The sequence below is a fragment of the Amblyomma mixtum genome, chromosome 3 (assembly GCF_055824585.1).
Source record: "Amblyomma mixtum isolate Tamu chromosome 3, ASM5582458v1, whole genome shotgun sequence".
NCBI lineage: Eukaryota > Metazoa > Arthropoda > Arachnida > Ixodida > Ixodidae > Amblyomma > Amblyomma mixtum.
Window position 1 is genome coordinate 223,444,490 of NC_143014.1, and position 20,078 is coordinate 223,464,567.

Below are 20,078 nucleotides of genomic sequence, written 5' to 3' on the forward strand. Positions count from 1 at the left end.
ATGTGGTTTTTTCTGGGTATGCTGCTGTGTTCTCAGCAGCAAAATGCGCATTTATTGCAGAAAAAATTGCCACTCAATTAAAATTTGTGACGTTTACACCGGAAATGACTCCGTGGTCACCGTCTTTAAGTGCATGGTGGTGTATCCTAGCTTCTGGGACCCGTGTCAAAACGACCGCATAGACGCAGCGCAGTAGTACTTGCGAAATCAGCCGGGAATGGCCACACCCGTATTTATTTTTTTATTTTTTTTTGCTTCCGGCTTGCATAATCTCCGTTTTCAGTTACATTTGCTTCCTTGTCGGTAAAATGCGGTATGATACAAGTCAACTTCAGCTTTTTCTTGACTGGCCCCGAAGACGATGCAAAAACGGGGCAAACGGGGTACATTGGCTGCAAATCCGCCTCGGTAAGAGGCTTAGGCACGAATGTTCTAAACGCGGGGCCATTTGCGCTACTCTACTATGGCTGATTACCACAGTTAAGGGTACTTTTTGTTCAGTTTTCACCGCGCTAACCAAGCGGTTGTTTTTTGGTCAGGTTATGTGATTGTCTCTATCGCAGGGTGTTGCAATTTTTCAGCAGACATGATGCCATATGATGGATGAATGGAGAACGCCATTGTGATTTCCCCCCAGTCTCATGCGGAAAGAGCGCACGCATATATGGGGTAATTTTTTTTACGTTCACAGATTTTTATTTCAAAACTGTGAGAGATACGTTTCGTTTCGTTTATTGGGGTTTAATGTCCCAAAGCGACTCAGGCTATCAGGGACGCCGTAGTGGAGGGCTCCTTATATTTCGACCACCTGTGGTTCTTTAACGTGCACTGACATCGCTCAGTACACGGGCCTCTAGAATTTAGCCTCCATCGAAATTCGGCCGCCACGGCCTGGATGGAACCCGCGTCTTTCGGGCCAGCAGCCTAGCGCCATAACCACTGAGCAACGCGGCGGGTGTGAGAGATACATCGGTACGTTCTGTGCAGGTGGGTTGTACAGCAAGTCAGGCACTAAGTACTTGATATGGATAAATAATTATACGATTAATTCTATAAAGTTAGCTAACCAATTTTTTGCTTTTATTTCATGGGCCAAGATTAAATTGCGAAATTGAGGGCCATAAATATCGAAGGTGAGTCCTGTTTTTAAATTTTCTTGGTCAGCAATGTGGCTCGAAATATCGAACGTCAAAAATGCGCATTTGAAATCTTGTTTTGTTGGCTTTACTGCATTGCATATTAATCAAAGGGCGTCGCTTGCATTTCTAAGGCATCAAATACACATGCCGTTTATGCATTTCATGGTGTTGAAGAAGTTAGTTTTATTTCGGCGACAATACTACGCGCAACGATGTCATGTTATAAATATTCAGTGCGATAAAGCCAACGTCAACGAGCTTTCAATGCGTACTTTTGATGTTCGATATTTCGGACCACATTGCCGATTAAAAAAATTTAAAAACTCGACTCGTCTTCTGTGCTGAAGGCCTTAAAATTCGGAAGAAAATCTCAAACCCTAAAGTGTTAATTAGAAAAAGCTTATCGGTTAATTTCGATTAATTAAGCCTCTAATTATTGAGCTCTATCACGTACGTAATGTCCGGATTGCTGCACAATTCACCTGAACAGACCGCACTTATGTATTTGGCGCAGTTCCAAAATATCAATCTGAAAACGTTTAAAAAGTCACCCTGTATAAGGTCTTGGCGTCTAGGCAATTCGTTACGGCTTTAGTAGGCATAACTAAGGCTTTTGTACGTGCCAAAAGCCAAACCTGTGCTAAGATGATAGCACTACAGTGGAAGGCTCCGAACAGTCGGGATTCATGAGCATGCATGAAAATAACAATCTATAAATTTGTTTGCGCATTTACCCCGCTCACAAATGCGGCCGTCGCGATTGCGTATCGACGTTGGAAGCAATCGTGATTAAAACTAGTCGGTGGACCAGCCGGAAAGCATCTGCTTTTCAACATAGATTTCTAGAGCATGGGTCGGCCGAGTGCAGGACAGCTGTTGCTTGTTATTGGTTGGTATTTTATTAAGAAAAGAAAAGCACTGAATTCAGGACTCGTTTCTGCGGATTAGAGGCACCCTACCGAAGAAAAGGGAAAAATAGAAAGTCGCGAAAAGCGCGAGAAGGCAGAAAATGGATCTGAAGTAACAGCTTTAAGTTAGGCTAAGGTCGTGAGGCAGACTGCCCGTAAGCTTTAAAGCTTACGGACAGCCTGCTTTTAGGAAATGAAATTTGTTGTTGCCGGGATAAGTGAAGGGGTCACCCAAAGTCTTTCGACTTCTTACACATTTTTTTGTAGTCTCTGCTCGTTTCATCTGCTTTCATCTGCCGCTAGAGAGCCAAGCCGAACCACGAAGGCGTCGGAGGCAAGCGAAAATCAGAGGAGCCAAGAAAGTGTTTCACAAGCCATTCCGGGACAGTGCATTTGGCTACAGTTGCTCTGTGCGCGATCGTCAGTGGTTCCGCAAAGACCTCCCGGCATTAACATCCGCTTGCCAGCCTACGCTGCAAGAGGTCTTTCCGACTGCTGTCCTGGTCGCATTCCAGTTGTACACTAGCTCTCGCTGAAATTTCGAGTAATATAGCCCTCACAGTGGCGTCAACTTTACTCAGATTGCATCAACACGTGGCTCGAGCGGCCTGGATCGGTTTCGCGGACTCGTATTCAGCAGCGTAACAGCGCAGCCAGTGTTTTTCACCACAATTCCATGGCTACTCCCAACGACACAAAACTAATGCGTACAGTCACGACAACCTAACCTGAAATGACGCAGCTAACGACCAAAAACTACCTGTGTCGCCATGCAGACACGACAGCATGAACGGAGAGGGAGACAAACGCCGGCACGAGACAGCGCATGCCTGCGTCTTTCCCCACGCGGTATGTAGCTGCTGTGGCAAAGCTTGTGACACCCCACCTGCAAAAATAAGCGACAGAAGCAAAACATAATAAGTTCTTAGATATTAGAGACTTTTAGCTGAGCCGATTTATGTTCCGCTCCGCTGAGCTTTAGCGCACCGTCTAAAACGGCCGAATGAATGTAGTAGAGCGGAGCAGCGCTGGCATCGAGGCACCCTAGAGCGGAGCGCTGTGTTGCCCCACCTATCGGTGAAAAGTGGAGTTACGCTGAAACAAATATGAATCACGCTTGCTTTATTGTAGTGAAATTCTAAACATAGACCTTATTTGTGTTTCTAGTATATTATTTAACATTAATGGTCCATATAATCTGATGGTAAGTATGTCGTGTAAGAAGAAAAAAAAAACATTTGGCACTGTGATGGTCAAGTCAAGTCGGAGGCCCGCTAGCTCGCTGGCTCGCTGGGCTATCTAGCCACCCATGGAATGTAGCCACCATAGCTGGGCGCTCTCCGCTGGGATGACCAGCGCCGTAACTCAGCGTTCTGCGCATGCGCAGCGGCGTCCTCTCTCTCGTCCGCTGCGCTGGCCTCTGGCCGCTCTGCTAAAAGCCTTTTTTATGAGGTGTTATTTTGGAAAGCGCTCACAGGCGGACTGCAGAAATTTCACTTGAAGGCGCAGCAAAGGTGCGCCCCACGGCACGCCGAACTCTGATTGTGCTGATCCAGGCGCGATTGCCGGCACTCTCGGGCCTGCGCTTATCTCGTTGCTAGTCCATGTCCCCGTAGCAACATGGCGCCAGCGTCAGCATTTGGTCGTCGCTCCGTCCTTTAAGCTTATCTTGCCCATGGTTGCATATGCAGTGACAATGTGACATTCTTACTTTGAAGGAGAATTAAGAACAAATAAAAAATAAACAAGCAATTGCGTCAGTAAGCATGCTAATATGCCTATTTGGCTCTCCTCGCTTGACTACGTTATTGCGCTACTCTCGTACTCATATTAACGCTATAACGAACAAAACATGAAAAACAATTGCGATACTCGGTATTTTCTAATTAAAGTGCCGCTGGGGTTTCTACGCTGTGAATTTGCGGTCTTATGAGTGGTACGCCTGGACTACCCTCCTGCAGGAATGCGTACGTGCTGCGCCGTGCTTTGTTGCCATGCGTACACACCGAGCATTGCCAGTAAACGCACCTTAGTGCCCTCGTTTCGTTGCGCTTGTCTTTCATGCCGCCGCCTTGACAGCCACGGTCAACGCCAACTTGAAACGAAACCTCTTTCACCAATCAATATGCTTCCTCAGCGGCTGGGTGTGGAAGGGCTTCGTTGATGATTGTCTTGAAGAGATCCTGCTGTCGCCACTATGTAAGGTTTTTGTAGTTTCCGGGCTTTCGCCCGCAGCTTGTGAAGGCGATCTTGCTACCGCATCGCCGCATCAGGGGCTCTGGCCCGTTGTTGCGTCGTCCTGACGTCCGTTGTGCCCCCGAACCTCTTGCGTCTCTCCTGACCTTTTTTTTTCCTTTCCGCAACGGAGCCAATTTCAATAGGTGTGCTCACAGATGAACCAATCAAATAATGGAGTAGTCACGTGATCTGGGAGCGTGGAGCGCTCTTCCACGGCTGCATGTCCACGGTGACGTCACGGATTGTGGGTCACGTGGACAGCGCTGGCCATGCGATAGACTTAAACAATGCCGGTCTACGCCGGATGCGCGAGGAAAATTCTTTAGCAGCTGGCCAATAAAACATGAACTGTTTACTTTGACGCGAGTCGATTCAGGTGCGCTTCAGTTTTTACGCCGCTGGCTTGCAGCTAAAGCTTTTCCTACAATGGGCAACACGTGAACAGCCAGCGCTGAGCAGAACATTTCCGTGCCAGCGCGCATATATACAGGGTGTTTCACCTAAGACTTTCTGCAATTTTTAAAAATAAGCTATTTGAATTAGATGCGCGCTTTTTCTGGCATAGCATTGTCAGTGGTGTAGTACATCATAATGCAGCTAAGACGTGCTAACTAGCAGGCTGGTTAACCAATATTTAATAGTTAACTTTTAAACTATTACCGTTGGGCTCCTTAATTATTGAGAGGCATGTAGCCCACCGTAAGTAACGTCGATATCCGTTTTTAGAATTTCTAGAACGCGATTATCCTCGGCGCTGTGGCCCAACAAATTTTGGCTATCTCGACGAGTTAGGTTCACTGGAGAGGTTGCTTTGCCTGCAAGCTTCTCAGACCGCATGTATTTTGGCGCGATGTAGGCAAAATTTGTTGGGCCACAGCGCCAAGGGTAACCGCGTTTTCGAAATTCTAAAAACTGATATGGGCATTACTTACAGTGGACTACATGCCTCTCAATAATTAAGGAGCCCAACGGTAATAGTTTAAAAGTTAACTATTAAATATTGGTTAACAAGCCTGCTAGTTAGCACGTCTTAGCTGCATTATGATGTACTACACCACTGACAATGCTATGCCAGAAAAAGCGCGCATCTAATTCAAATAGCTTATTTTTAAAAATTGCAGAAAGTCTTAGATGAAACACCCTGTATATATGAGCGAAGATAACAGCGAAGCCCGTGAAACACATCGCGCCGCATAATGTCGTGTCCCAATTTTTTATCGCGTCTTTTTCTTTCATCTCTTACCTCTATACTTCCTTCTGAGGGCGCCAGCATAGGCGAGGGAACTTCCCGCACAGTAAATGAGCAAAGGCGAGCTCTCGCGTGCCACACATGGAAATGAAGACGGACGCCCGGCCAACGATGTGTGGAGAGCGCGCGACGGCTTGTACACACAAGCGGTCGATAACGAGCCGTCCTCGTCCATTGCCGCGGTAGCGCGGAAACTGCGCCGTCGGTGTTTTGGGAGGAGATATTCGTTTGGTGTCCGGACGTGGTGGCCGCCATAAAATACGTTGCTTACGCGCTGCCAAATCGATAGCAAAATCGTAATTTCGCACAGGGTAAGCATACGTCGTGAGCGTCAACAGTGACAAATGACGAAGCGACCGTCACAGATGCAGCAATGCTCTGTCGTTCGCGACTAATTCAGAGTAGAAAGTTTCAGACGTCCATGAACGTGCAGGTAACAGCGATGGCATGTCAAATGCGTAAAGTTCTACTCGTGTATGCGCCTCAGAGATTAACTCAGACAGACGTTGCGAGCTCATTTATAACCACTCTAAGAAATGCGAGACAAGTTCCCTATTCCCACTAATTAAAGAAAGGTATTTAGATATCCGCCTTAAATCCATAGTTTCCGAACGCTTAGCGCGGGCCCAGCGCGTCTCATATCTCGAGGAGTGTCATCATTCTTGGAAGGTCAGCGTAGCATCAAATTTTCAGCAGTGAGCTTCTTCCCTCCACATCCTTTCCCTCTGCCCGGCGGACCCTCCCCCGCGGGACCTAGAGAACCTCAAGACCTGGGAGGACTGGGAGACCCTGCTGCGCTCGGAGGACCCGGCCGTGCAGACCATCGCCACCGGCGATGGTCTGGACCTCAGGAACATAAACACTTGAGCGCAGTGGGGTCGTGCGGGGACCCTGGGGCGTGCCCCGAATTCCTGTTGAAATAGTTTTCTCTCTCTCTCTCTCACCGATCCTTTGTTTGAACGTATTCTCCTGGCATAATCGGTATAGTGCCTTGATCGTTACCGACTCGAGTTTCGGGATCCTGTCCCAATTAATATTTCAGTTCTAGCTTCAGGACCGTCACGCACAAGTTGAACCAACAGGATAGGCGATGGCCGCAAATGCTGGCTGCTCGGGGCCGCTTGGCTCAAGCTTTAATTCTGATATTAACAATTGCACAGGCACATTTATACGCTAGTCTCTGTATAGTCAGCGAAACACACAATTCCAAAACGGCAGTTAGTACAGAGGAGAAAAATGCGTTTTTTTTTCTTTTATTACGAGAGTGGGTCGAGAAATAACCAAATATGATCAAGCAACAGTTTTTGATGAGATATTTGACGAGCTATAACCAAATATGAATGACCATTAGTTTTCGACCGTTAAGACTACAACAGCAGCACAAAATAATGCAAAAAATAAATAAATAATACTGGAAAAACTAGCCCTGAGCGGTAGTTTTAAGAGCTGCATTGATACTCAAGGTGGCGATTGAGCCCGGTGATGAGTCTGGTTTTGGCACTGGTTGCTAGTCTTTACGATAAAGCATTTAGAGAACAAACTAAAATGACACTACGGGAAACCAACTCAGTGTTTTCTAATGAAATGCGAACGCTGTACTTTGTTTCACTTGACGCGTGTAACACAGCAGAAGCCACAGCTATCGTTACCTCTGCTTGATGGCAGAAACACGAAAACTTTCTCGCACGCGAAGTTTTTAGTCATTTGTCGACGCATTCACGGCGACTAGCGATATACCGTAACCAAGGTTTAGGCCAAGTAAGCACTGTTCTTCCACGCAATCAAATTTCAAATTTCGGAACCTAATTTTCTGACAAAGAGTCTGGGTAGTTTGGTTGGATTACAAAAAGTGTTGCTTGGGAATTTTAGGAGAGGAAAAACAGAGGAGACAATAATAAGGACGGCGCCAAGCAAAGCAGAGCAAGGGCAGTGCAGTGTCCTTATTGCATACGACATTACCTAAATATTACTAATCACATGACGAAATACATTAACGGAATGCAGGAATGTGTTAATGGAGGAAGGAATACATTAAGAATAACCTGTGACCTGACGTCATTTGCGTGAGTATGGACTCACGTGAACGTTAACATAAGCATAGCAGGCATCACTGCACGCACGAATTCACGCATGCCCACGACGACATGCGCGCTGTCGAAAGCGATTTGAACGCAGTTGACTTCAATAACGTTGATGGAACCGACTACACTTCTCCTGCAGCGACGGTTAATTGCTGTTTGAAAGTTACGACATCCGGATGGGGAAGCTTGAAGAGCTCGGCTGGACTCGCACAATTCATCCAACTCCTTCCGAAAATCGCTAATGTTAGTGTTAGCACAAGCGTAATCAAGCCTCCTTCGGATTGCACTATGCTAAATGAAGCACTAACCGGTAATAAAGCCTCGACACAATGACACCCTCATAATTATTGTACAAAAGTTTATCTCACGTCTCACTCACTAGCATTTTGCCTAGAAAGCTGACACGTACTCGCGCAGTACTCGGAGCATGTTTAAGCGTAATTTAAGCTTACAAATGACGAAGGATCACACATTATTCCTGTCACATGCCGAGCCTCGCGCACGCGGAATTCCCACCCATGTTTCCCCTGCTTCTTAAACGCCTCTAATCTGGTGCCATACGCACTAGGTGCTCTCGACCCTATGAAAAAGCGCCCTGATATCTTGTGGGTAGCCAGATATGGGGATTTACGTGCCGAAGGTGTACTTGGGTTGTGAGAGAAGCCGTAGTGGAAAGCTGAGGATTAATTCGACATTGACATCCCACAGCTGACGGGCGTTTTTGAATTTGGACGCCCATCAAAATGCAGCCAGGACTCAATCTCGAAACTTCGTGCTCAGCAGCAGAACGCCTTGGTCACTGTGCTACCGGCGCGGTTTGCGCGGTTGCTCCTCCCGTCTCCTGTTTCCTCTTCGACTTCTAGTGCTTGGCCTACTGCCAGGAACCTATGTTGAATACCTTATATGGAGTGTATGTCTACACATACCCTGATATGCGTGACAGTGCAACAGTAGGAAGTTTCATAGAGGAGCAGACAAAAAAAAAGACCACTGCCGATCTCATCGCCGCGAGTATGCGTCACCACTAAATGCTTTTCAGGAGAGGCGTATGATTGATTTGCGATCAATGCGTCCACCTAGTTTCGAGCGAGTGGTGCGTCTACGGTGCCGCTGCTTCCGTCCCAAGCACGCTTGTCTGCTGTTGGGACGACGGCCAGGTGGACTGAGGCCGGAGGCCAGCCTCTCGCTCCGCACCAGCGTTGGTTCGAATCCAGCTCAGCGCGAGAGGATTTTCTCTCCCTATAAATAATGCATCTCTGGCCGAAATTTCCGCATTGGCTTGGGCCTCAGCTACGCCGCGATATCGGTATGACGCTGAACAGAGATTGCCGAAAACGGGAACTGAAAACATTTCATACTAGCTTGAGAAAAACAGCAAAGTAGTGTAAGATGAGAGTTCGTTCAAGCAGCAATAAAACATGTTTGCTTGCTTCTGCACGCTGTTTACACGCCCTAAAACCAACGTATCTTAGCATAGCGCTCAGTTTTCAAACAGAACAAACACGTTTTCAAGCAGAACAAACACGACTACCGCAAGTCACCAAAGAAAAGCGGTCATTGTAAATGAATGACTGAAGGCAGCGGATATCAAGACATTAAAAAACATAAAAAGAACTGCTTGGGAGAGATAAATCGGGAATCGCGTATATGAAGAGCAGTTGGTTTACAAGGTGTTGAGAGGGAATCGTCTCAGGGAGGGAAGAAGTTTAAATATTCCGACGACTGGACAATTCACTGGACAAAAAGTTGGCATGCGCCCACGCCTAACTATATGTGCTAAATGCTAATAGACACGTGCGTTGAAATGGTTGCGAAAACTTTTCGCTGGTCGCAAAAGTAAACTCAGATGTGAAGAGGAGGGGAGGACACACTAAGAATACTATGATAAACGCAAAAAAGTAGCGCTCTGCGAATCTGCCTACGGTTCGACAGGCCAGTCTAATTGTTCTCTATTCGATGTTCGCTTCAGCCCAAGTTCAACAATCCGAACATATCCAATCATTCGACATTCCCAGATACCTTTAGATTTCGGGTCACAGACAGCGTGACAGCGCAAGCCCATCCATTCATTCCTCCATAATAACATTCATCTCTTTAGGCGCTGTCGAAATCGCCACCACTGGACTGAGTGTCAACGAGTTCAGTACAAGGCCTCGCGATGCCAGAAGGAGAGCCAAAAGGACGCCCATCCCGGAAAGCGGATTACAGATGACGAGGCGATTCAGGGAGATTTGCTACACAGTAGAAAATGAGGAGAGTTGGGCAAATGGTTCAGCTCGCACCTAGAGGAGCTGAGCATGCACCACCATAGAAAAAAAATAATAATGGCCGACACATTGTATCAGTACAGGCCCAGGGCAGAGTCCAACTGATACCGTGTGGACTTTCGCCTCCAACCTAAGCTCCAGTGCGCGTCACAAGATGGAACACCAAGACGCTGCCGAATAGGTAGCAGGCTACCTGTTTTTTACAACCTCTGTAAAAAAACAAAACAAAAAAAAAACCGGCTGATGGAAGCACAGCTGTGACCACTTGCATTCTGTTTTAGCCAAAGTTGCTCAAAAGTGTGTTTCTATTCCTACCACCTAAACAGCACGCCTTCACAACAGGAAGTAGTGTGATAACGAGCGAGAGCTGCTCCTCGCAAAACGTGTTGAGCACCAGGCTTTCGGTTAAATGAAAACGACCTGTTGTATGATAATAAGTTTTTAGCACAACGTGTGCCAAGCCTTGATAAAAATGCTGTTGTTACTTTTTTCTAGTCTTTGTGCGAAGTATGAAACCCATAAGGATAGGCTCTGTCTTATTGTTTTAATTGGCGATTGTAATAGTCTCAGTATGGAAATGGTGGACGTTGCAATTTATACTGCAATAAATATCGCAGTTATTAACTAGGCTTTAGAGTTAAACATAACATGTTCCTGCGACATTCGTGTTTTAGAACACTACAGGATAAGTTATAAGTAATCGAGCTATTTGATTTGAATTCACCTCGACCTTCGAATTCACTATTCATCCATGCCTTAAGAAAAAAAAAACAGAACGCTAGTTCGCTTGCTCATGCACTAATCAGGGAAAGAACAGGTTTCGTAGCAGCCATTGTTCCGCAACAAGGCAATGTCTCTAAGTTTAAGGTTCCCTGTTGCTGAATATGTTTTTTTTTTTCAAAACAGTCCCAACCTAGAGCCCAGTTATTAACAGCAGTACAGAGCCCAGATAGACATATGAGAGGTCGTATTGTTGAAGGCAGCATCAAAGACATGTACGTTCCAGTGATCATTCTAAAAAGTTATGACCACGGTTGCATTGCTTAAAAAAAAAAAAAGTGCAGTTTTATAACCAAGACTACCGGCCATACAGTTTATACGAATGCGCGCATACGCGAGCGAGTGAAGCGTTGCTAATCAGAGTACCTATCTACGCCAAACTCCGTTCATAAATAATCTGCCATCCCCGTATGCTGGGCACAGCTTGTCACTCGAAACTCGCCAAACTATCGTGACTGATCACGGAAGTCGATTGGCTGCGCGTATCCGGAATAGGAAATCGAGGATACACTCCTCCACATCCCGAGCCTCTGAGGATGCTCGAGAAGTGGGCCGTGACAGGGAAGCGGGGGATGAGAGGGGAAGGAAAGGGTGCGCAGCACGCATTGCCACAATCGCAAACCGGAGCCGGCCGGATTGGAAGCGCGCGGCGGCGGCGGCGAGACAAAGCCTCTCACGGCGGAGCTCGTCAAGCACACACGCATCGCCGCCGGTGCGCGGCACTACGCTCGCGCATAGTCGGAATCGCTGGCGGCATTAGCGAGCGGCGGCTGCTGTGGTGCAACTTGTCTCGTGAATAATGAACCCGGACGTGCGGACGAGCCGGAGAGGCGCGCGCCCACTAGATCGGTAAATCCGACAGCCGGAATGCGCGCCACGGCGCGAAGACCGCTGGGCGTGCAGCTCGCTCCGCGAATCCGGCGGCCACCGCCCACCCGCACGGCGCGTGCGCCGTGATTACAGGGAAAACGCGGTGCCGTGTCGCGTGTAATTAGCGCAATCGCTGCATCATGACGCGCTCCGCACTGACCGCACATGCAGCGCGGCACGTCGCGCAGATGAGTCGCCGAGGTCAGGAAAACAGGAGGTCAGAAGCGCCCTCATGCCCGACGGAAGGTGTGAGAGCACTCCGAAGTGAATGTGCTGCTTTATTTTTGACACATAATATAAACCTGCGAGACAACAGAGCAAAACTAGCGGAACACGGAAAATTTCTGCCGCGAGCCCGATGATGTGGCATTGTGAACAGTGGGACCAATGCGCCGGCGCTTAAGCCTGATCTTTGCCGGGTTTGGCGGGAGAAAGGCGATTTTCCCGCTTAAAGGAGCTCTGAAAGGGGATCTAATAAAGTTGCCGTATGTCTGGGATGTTAATGCATGCCGCTTTAGGAATATTGTCCAGCAAGAATTTTTTTAATGCGCTTTGTAGAAGCTTAGTTATATGTAGACAAAATTTAAATTTCAGCGCTTTCGCGCCTTTCCCTCTTCTCTCGTCACTTTTTGCAAGCTGCAAGGTCGGTGCTCCTCCGCCCCTCCCCCTTCGGGGGCGAAGCTTCCTGACCCGACAGAGCTACGCGCCTTATTGGCCGCGGCCGCGGGAGCCGCCTGACGCGTAAAAGAATCCAACCAACATACACCTCTCGACTTGTATGTGCAGGAGCGAGCGACAGAGAAGGGTGCGAGCATGAAAATTTCGCCGGGAAGGGCTCGCCAACTTTTGCGCGTGATTGTGGGCTATCTGCTGCGTGCAGAAGTGTATTATCTGGCTCAGGGGCTCATGACAACACAATGCAGTGACTGAGAGTGTTGATGTGCTCTCCTCGGAAGGTGTTTCAGAGCCCCTTTAATGACTAAGATTGTCCGGTGGTTTTTCGAAACAACTGCACCAGTCAACCAATCTGCAAAAAATGCGCATTTGAAGAGAGAATAAATACATTGCTCTAAGTGCTCGTAGTATCTCTAGTGCAAAAAATGTGGATTTGAAGAGCGAATAAATGCACTGCTCTAAGTCCTCGTAGTATCTCTAGTGCTTCCTACCGTTTCCCACGGCACAAAGGACTCCTATTTGTAATGCGTCTTCGATGCTCCCGTCACACACACATGCACTAAGTCGCCCGAAGCACCTCTTATAGAGCCGAATGCGCTACAACTGGCGACAGGAAAAGCTCAGTACTTAAGCCAGGTTGTTGACTGCAGCAATAGAGTTGTGGACCGGGCAACATCAATTAACATTTGCCACATTGAAACTCGTTAGCAAAAAAACCCTGGTATGTTTCAAGTAGCAAATGGAAGTTAATTGAGCGCCTCCTGCGTAATATATAAATACTGAACTACCATCGCTGCGATGTAACGCAGAACGCAGAACATAATACAGAACGTATGAAATCTCTACGCGAGCCTACCATATCACAGGCCACGTGTCACGTCGGTGCGGTCAGTGAAGACTGAAAAGATGTACAACTATAAGCAACTGTGAATCACGCCATGCGTCCGCTTATTAAGACGTTGATAAAAGCTGGACGTTTTCCAAATTGTTTTGGCTAGCAACTGATCGACGTTAATATGCCAAAGGCGAGGGAGCTACTATCAGCTCTCCCGTGGAGATAGGGGGTGGGCTCCGGACACATTTCGGCCACAAGGGAATCATTTAGATGCAGCAAAATCTCAATGAACAAGCTTTCACGCCATTCGCCACCATCTAAATCTAATCACCGCGACTGGGATCAAAACCGCGACCACTTTATTGGCCGTGAAAGGCAAATTTCCATAATCAGTACACCCCGTTAGTTTGCGCACGATAACAGTCGTGGAGAACAGCACAAAAAGTTCTTGATACTATAAGAGCGCTGTCGTACTGGCGTCCACGGACTTTCCCAGAATTGAAATTCTCACAACGACGGCATGATTTCCTATAGCCCGAAATGAAGTGTACCGCCAGTGGTCAGCAAAGGAACACGCGGCCATCATTACACTGGAGTCCATAAACGGCCCACCTTGACCTCTGCCCTTTCGTAATTGGTGCACGTACAAACGCTACTATTTACATATACGTAAACACATCACTATATCCACTTCGGGGCGATGCAGGTACCCACCGGAAGTTGCTATATATGGTCGGGTTCGAGTGCACACACGGTGAGAGATACTGCGGCAGGCATCAAATGAACGCAGCAGCAGCAAAATTAAGTAGAGCTGCCGCTCCGAGTCCGGCTTCCAGGGTTTTGGGCATTAATCCGCAGCAGCGCACCGAAACTGCAACGCAGCGGCATCCGCCGGCCGATAACGTCGCTAGCGGGACCGGTGGGTGGAAGCCCAGAGGGGCCCTAATGAGACATTACGCCGGCGCCGCTTATCCCCGGGGCCGAACAGGACGGGCTGCTCCGCGTGCGTACAGCGAGCGATACGCGCTGGTCGTCGTTTAAGCGGAATAACTATATCCTCGCTTCTCGCTACTAATTACTGTCCATTTTCACAGACTGCAACCTGCTGTCGCTTCAACGATGGTTAATAATAAGTAACGACCACGTTCCAAGGGTCTGGGAGAAAAATAAGAAATGAAAATTTACTGCACCTTAGCAACAGCCCGGAGGCCAGCAAAGGAGACCGTTATTGTGAGACGGCAGGAACCACCCCGCTCGTATTAATGACAGCGACGCAGGTAAGAATTCATCCCCATCTACTCTGTTCTGGTCCGGTAGAAACAAAAAATTGGTGAGTTATGAATTCAAAGTAAACAATGTGCGACGCCTCTTACTCACTCAGAACAATCAGCATTTTCCCCAAAAGGTGGCGTTTCATCGCGTACAGTGGTTGAAAAGAGACACCTTGTTGCGCAGTTCGGTACAACTCTGCGCGGACGTTCGCTGCGAAGCTGAGCGCCTCCTTCGTCTACAGAGTAGAGTAATCCTTTGACCAGAGAATCCACAGATCCCAGAAGTCGAGAGAATCAGGAATTCTAAGGCTAATCATAAAAAAAAACAAAGGGAACAATAGAGAAGTAATCAGGAATCTAAACACTACTACGGATCAAGTAGCACGCATGATCAGCCGGGTGTCGGGCTAGATATTTGGGGTGAAGGAGCATGAAGTTATAAGACTAGTTCCCGCCTTCATCGCAAGTAGGGTCGTAAAATCAGCACCTCACCTAAGTTGGAAGAAGGCTGAGAGAAAAAAAAACAGGCAAGTACAAGGAAAGCGGCCAAGAAACCACTAGACTTCCCAGCCAATGTCAGCACCGCTAAACTCACTGAAATAAGAGTTCATAACACTCCAGACGAAATAATTGAAGGACAAATCTCGTCGTAGATATCCAGCTTGTCTAACAGCAAAACTGGCCGTCAGGTACTCGAACACCTCCGTTTAGCTTCAGCCTACACACTTGCAGAGAAGCGACATCAACCCAGACATCTTACAAGCCATCTCAGTCCGGCCGATCCGAAGGAATATGCACCCTGAGTTCCACAGCAGCAGAAGATCAGCCACAGCAAAAGTTATCCAGGAAGCGTGGAGCCCCCAAGAAGAAATAATATATATAGATGCAGCCGGACCCATCGAAGAAGCCATTACTCTGGCCTGCACGGACCGAAGGGATAAATTCCAAGCGCAGCCCCCATCAAATGCAGAGATATCACACGAGCAGAAGAGGCAGCGGTGGCGCTCATCACCTCACGAGGAGCCGTACGTAAACAAACGTATAAACACAGACACCCAAGAAACATGTCTAAACTACAGGAGAGGACGCCTAGGCCAACATGCACTGCGCATCCTCCAAACAACGCAGGACTCAGACCAGCTCTCGACCATCTTATGGACCCAAGGACATCCCTCCGGCGCAGGGAACGAAGACGTTCACGCTGCAACTTGCGCATTACTTTCCTGGGCGCCATGCCGCTCTGAGGATACCACACCGGGTCCAGTGACAGGGTACAGAGACATTCTCCAGCACCACGGGTTAAGTAGAAGATGATACACTCCAGAACTACAGCAGAACAAGAGGCAGAATCTATGTTACTAAGAAGTTCACTTTCTCATAAGACGATAAATACAGGAAGTGGTTGCGATGTCGAAGACTGAACTGTCAGCTATTCGAATTACTAACTCACGCAAAAAAAGTTTAACATTTCCGCACATTTTAGTTGCTTTCAAATTTGTGGACATCGCGCCTCAAAGCTGCTCTGCGCGTTCAAAGCCACAGCAACATTTTTTTCTGTTTGCTGATTCAGTGTTAGGTATTGATAAATGCCTATTTATGGCAGAGTGTGCTTCCCAAGGCTTTTTTTTTTATTTTGGCGCCCCACTTGTGACAGAGATAAACACTATTGTTTTTTGAGGATATGCAGGAAAAGATTTCACATTTCGTGTAACGAATAGGGCTCTTTAACCTTTGTAACCGTGTTATGACTGTGCATGTAACCATAGGTTTTGTCTATATATTTTTTGTGCTTTTAATAAATTTTGTCAGTTGTTAGTGAGCACTTGTTTTGTTGTCACTCTGTCTCTGTCCCTGTCCCTGTGGTGCCACACCAGTATGAACTCTTTGACGTACAGCCTTCACGTCTGCCCCACTGCGGGTTTGGCGGGCCACTGATTGCACCCAGCATAGCCCATTGGTTTGTCGGCAGTGGCTCAGTATTGTGAGGCTTCTTTGGGACCATCTGTGGTTTTGAAGCGTTCACTACCCGCACCAGAGCCGCGCTTCGCGTGAGCCGTCGGAGCCAAGATTTGCCACAGCTGCGCATGCGCGAAACCGAGTGACGTCACGCGCGGCGCAGGTGGCCGCAGCCGTCGCCGCCGCCTGACCTTTCGGCGCAGCCGCGCGCGTCTGCGCATGTGCGCCGCCTCCTCACCGCCGCTACTACTGCGCGCTCGCCTCCTCGCCACCGTTTGACCTTTCGTTGCAGCCGCGTGTTTACCACAGTTACTACGCATGCGCAAGGAGGGCTAATAACGCGCTTGTAGACCTAGGCTTAACCAGTGCTAAGCCACTGCCAATTTTTTTAACGGCTCGTTCGGCTGTACTTCTTCGGAGGTACTTTCAACTTGAAAGGCGAGGAAATTTAATGCAATTTTTCCGGCAATTTCTCTTGGCACTTCAGGTATTTTCCACTCAAGTACTGTAAACAACAAATTGAATTAAATTGCGAGGTGACTCGATGCAACCGTTTCCTTGTTCTTGTGCACAATGGGTACAGGGAAAATAAAAATCTAGTTGGTCTACGCCCCCATGCGCTTGTTGTATTCAACCCTGCCTGGAGGGCTTTCAATACCGACGTGTAGTTTTGCAGCTCCACCTTTAAACTGCACCAGCTTCACCTGTGGCCACGCCAGTAGAGGTCATGTTGGCAATGCCATTGCTTGCCAACAGACAAGAACTAGGTCTTCACTTTCCGAATTCCTCTCGTGAGCTCTTCTTGCTACTCCTATCTACAGCTCCTGTATCATTTTTATTTCACTACTATGCTAGCGATTCACCCTGATAGTGCCACTCTCTAGAATTTCCACTCGTTTAATCATCGAACAGCGCTTCAGAATACGAACACGAACAGAGCTTCAGAGCTGAAAGCATTCAAGTTTTTCCGTTAATATGCACGAATTCAGAAAAATTAGCTACTGCATCGTCCTCGTTTTTTTTTATTCCTACTTTGTCGTTTTCCTTGCCACTGCCGCAGTATAACCAAGAATAATGATGTGGGAGGGAGTGTAAATGGGGGAAGAACTCGGAAACTACATTTGCGCTTTTCTGAGCAACGCAAACACCTTTACAGCAGAAAAAAAATACAAGGTAAAAAAAAAACACGCTGATGGTGTTCTCGAAGGGTAATATGTGCAGCGTAGCTTCTTTCTTCCGCTAATATTTCCCTTCAGTGTCCCCTTAAGCGCCATCCAGCAGGCTCAAACCCAAGCACTGCAGGAGCGCGGATGGACTGCCCTTTTAGTTTGGTTCGGAGAGTACAGCACCCTGTATAGCAATATAAGCATCGTGATTTAGAGCGTCGGCGCGTCGCCATTTGGGACCGGTGTTCCGTTTCTCGAGATCGCCACATAAAGCGACAAGTCATCGGAATGGCCCACACGCGCCGCCTCGCCATGACAGTGACGGATCGGTTCTTTGATTACAGTGCTTGAAGACGAAGATGGTTACGCGTGGAGCACCTTTGTCCTCTAAGCACGTGAGAGGGCAATGTAGCTAAGGCCACAACGGATTGATGGAAAAAGTAGCTGTAAATGGTAGGCTGCCTCAGACAGGGCTGGCCGAATAGAACTTTTTTTGTCAGGCTCTATTCCATTTGCATCGCCCACCGCTAGTTCAAGCCCCGTATAACGCTGAAGCCGGGGCCCGGTGTCACTAGAGGTAATGACGGAGCGCGAAAAGAAAAGTATAAAAAAAATTAAATACTGTCTTTGAAAGAACAGCTCGCAGCCACACGATGGAAAGAATATCTGGACGGTTGGCTTTCCGAAAAAAAAAAGTGGTAGGGTTTTTAATGTAGTTAAACCCACTAGACGTACGCCGCCGCGGTGGCTCAGTGGCTATGGTGCTCGGCTGCTGGCCCGAAAGACGCGGGTTCGATCCCGGTCGCGGCGGCTGAATTTCTTTGGAGGAGAAATTCGAGGCCCGTGTACTGTGCGATGTCAGTGCACGTTAAAGAACCCCAGGTGGTCGAAATTTCCGGAGCCCTCCACTACGGCGTCTCTCATAGCCTTAGTCGCTTTGGGACGTTAAACCCCATAAAACCAAACCAAACCACTAGACGTACGAAAGCATGCGTTCATTCTTCGCCTCATCATTCATTCTTCGCTCTTCACCTTCACACTCTCTCTCCACTCGGCAGCAGCTGGCGCGACGCCTTCCTCCCATTGGCTACAGCTGACGCGACGCTCTTCCGAACTTACCCGAGCTTCCTCCCATTGGCTGCAGCTTGCGTGACGCTCCTCCGAACTAAACCGAGCCTACCCGAGTTACTCCGAGGCTTCATACAAGATTCTTGGTCGGGTTTGCCCGTGTTCAGTTGTGCTTTGGAAGAAAACTAATGTCGTCGACAGCTCTTTACATACATTCATGCCGCTATACGAGGTTCGCGGAGGCTCCCGTCTAGGAGGCATTTAGAACAACATTTCATGTCTCGAAGCTCAGTTAGTTTGAGTCTCACTTCCGGTTGAATACTGATTTGATACAAGCTACAAGCTCTGAGAAGTGCCCTGAGCGAGCCAGCTAAAGAAGGTACCCTCATTACAAGCGCGACAGATGTAATATTTCATGAACTCTGCTGCATGTCAGTGCTGCTCAAGGCACACTACCTTCGCTTCAGGCAGCAGGTGCAGTACGATACGAATCAGCGCCCGCATGCGTCTAGATATATGTCCACCCTCGTCATCATGGTGGTGTGAACATGTTGCTCTACTCATATACGCTCACGCGCCGCCTCGGAGGACAATAACGGCGCTGAAATTTATTAGCAAAGAAACAGCTGAATAAAAATCGCGTTCTGCCTGAGGCGCTCAGTAATTTACATTCATCTTCTGTGACCATTTTCAGAAGTTTTTTCCTGTATTTTTTTCACACTAGCTGGAGGATGGCGCGTCTGTGGCAAGACCTCAAAGGCGGACACGGCATAGTACGGATAATCAAGCCGAGTGGCTCGTTTTCCCGCAAAGGTGAGAACCCACATGGTCGTTCGTAGATCAGAGGTGAATGCGATTAAGGCAGCGGGGCTGTAGTACAAGCAAGAGCTAAACCGACCGGTTCTTTCATCTCTGTAAAAAGGCCGGTTCGTGGTTACGGTTCGGGACAGCAGTACTTTCTTATGGAATTGGTTCGCAGTTTCTCGCAGCGTTAGGCGCCAGTTTGTTTAAAACAAAGGCGTCTTCGTTTCAGTGTCACATTTCGCTCCGCCAACAGGCGGTGTCATTTTATTTCGTTTCGCGCCGGTAAGTACACCACTCCCTGGATGGACGTCCTTTTCCGCCGCTCAAAACGGAAGCAGCTCAAAGGATGGCGCAGTCCCGAGCAAATCAAAACCAAACAAGCCCGCGGGGAACGTGCACGGAAAAAGAGTCGCGGAGACGTTAATACCACCACACCCGCGCTTATTGGCGGCGCCAGGCGGCGGCAACGAGTCGGCCTTTCATATTTCGCCGGGCACAAAAGACCCGCTGCGTCTGAGGTGCGTATATACTGGGCGAGGAAAGCGGAACCTGGGCCCCTGATAAGAGTGCTCCGGTGGCTCGATCGAGCCGCGGTCGATGCAGGACTTTCTTTCCTCGAGTTCGCACTCTGTCCCCCACCCCTCCAATCATTGTCTTTTCGTCTTTCTTCAAACCCCCCCCCCCCCCCTCCCCTCCACCCCATCTCTTCCATTATATGTTTCCCTTGCCCGCGATTACACCCGAGTGGGTTTCCTCTTTTCGCCACGAATG

General features: G+C 48.2%; 1 protein-coding gene across 2 annotated transcripts in view; it reads right to left on the minus strand.

Annotated features, from left to right (window-relative positions):
* SLO2 (slowpoke 2) overlaps positions 1–20,078 on the minus strand; it is a 562,054-nt gene that overhangs the window by 299,889 nt on the left and 242,087 nt on the right. The window lies entirely within an intron of this gene.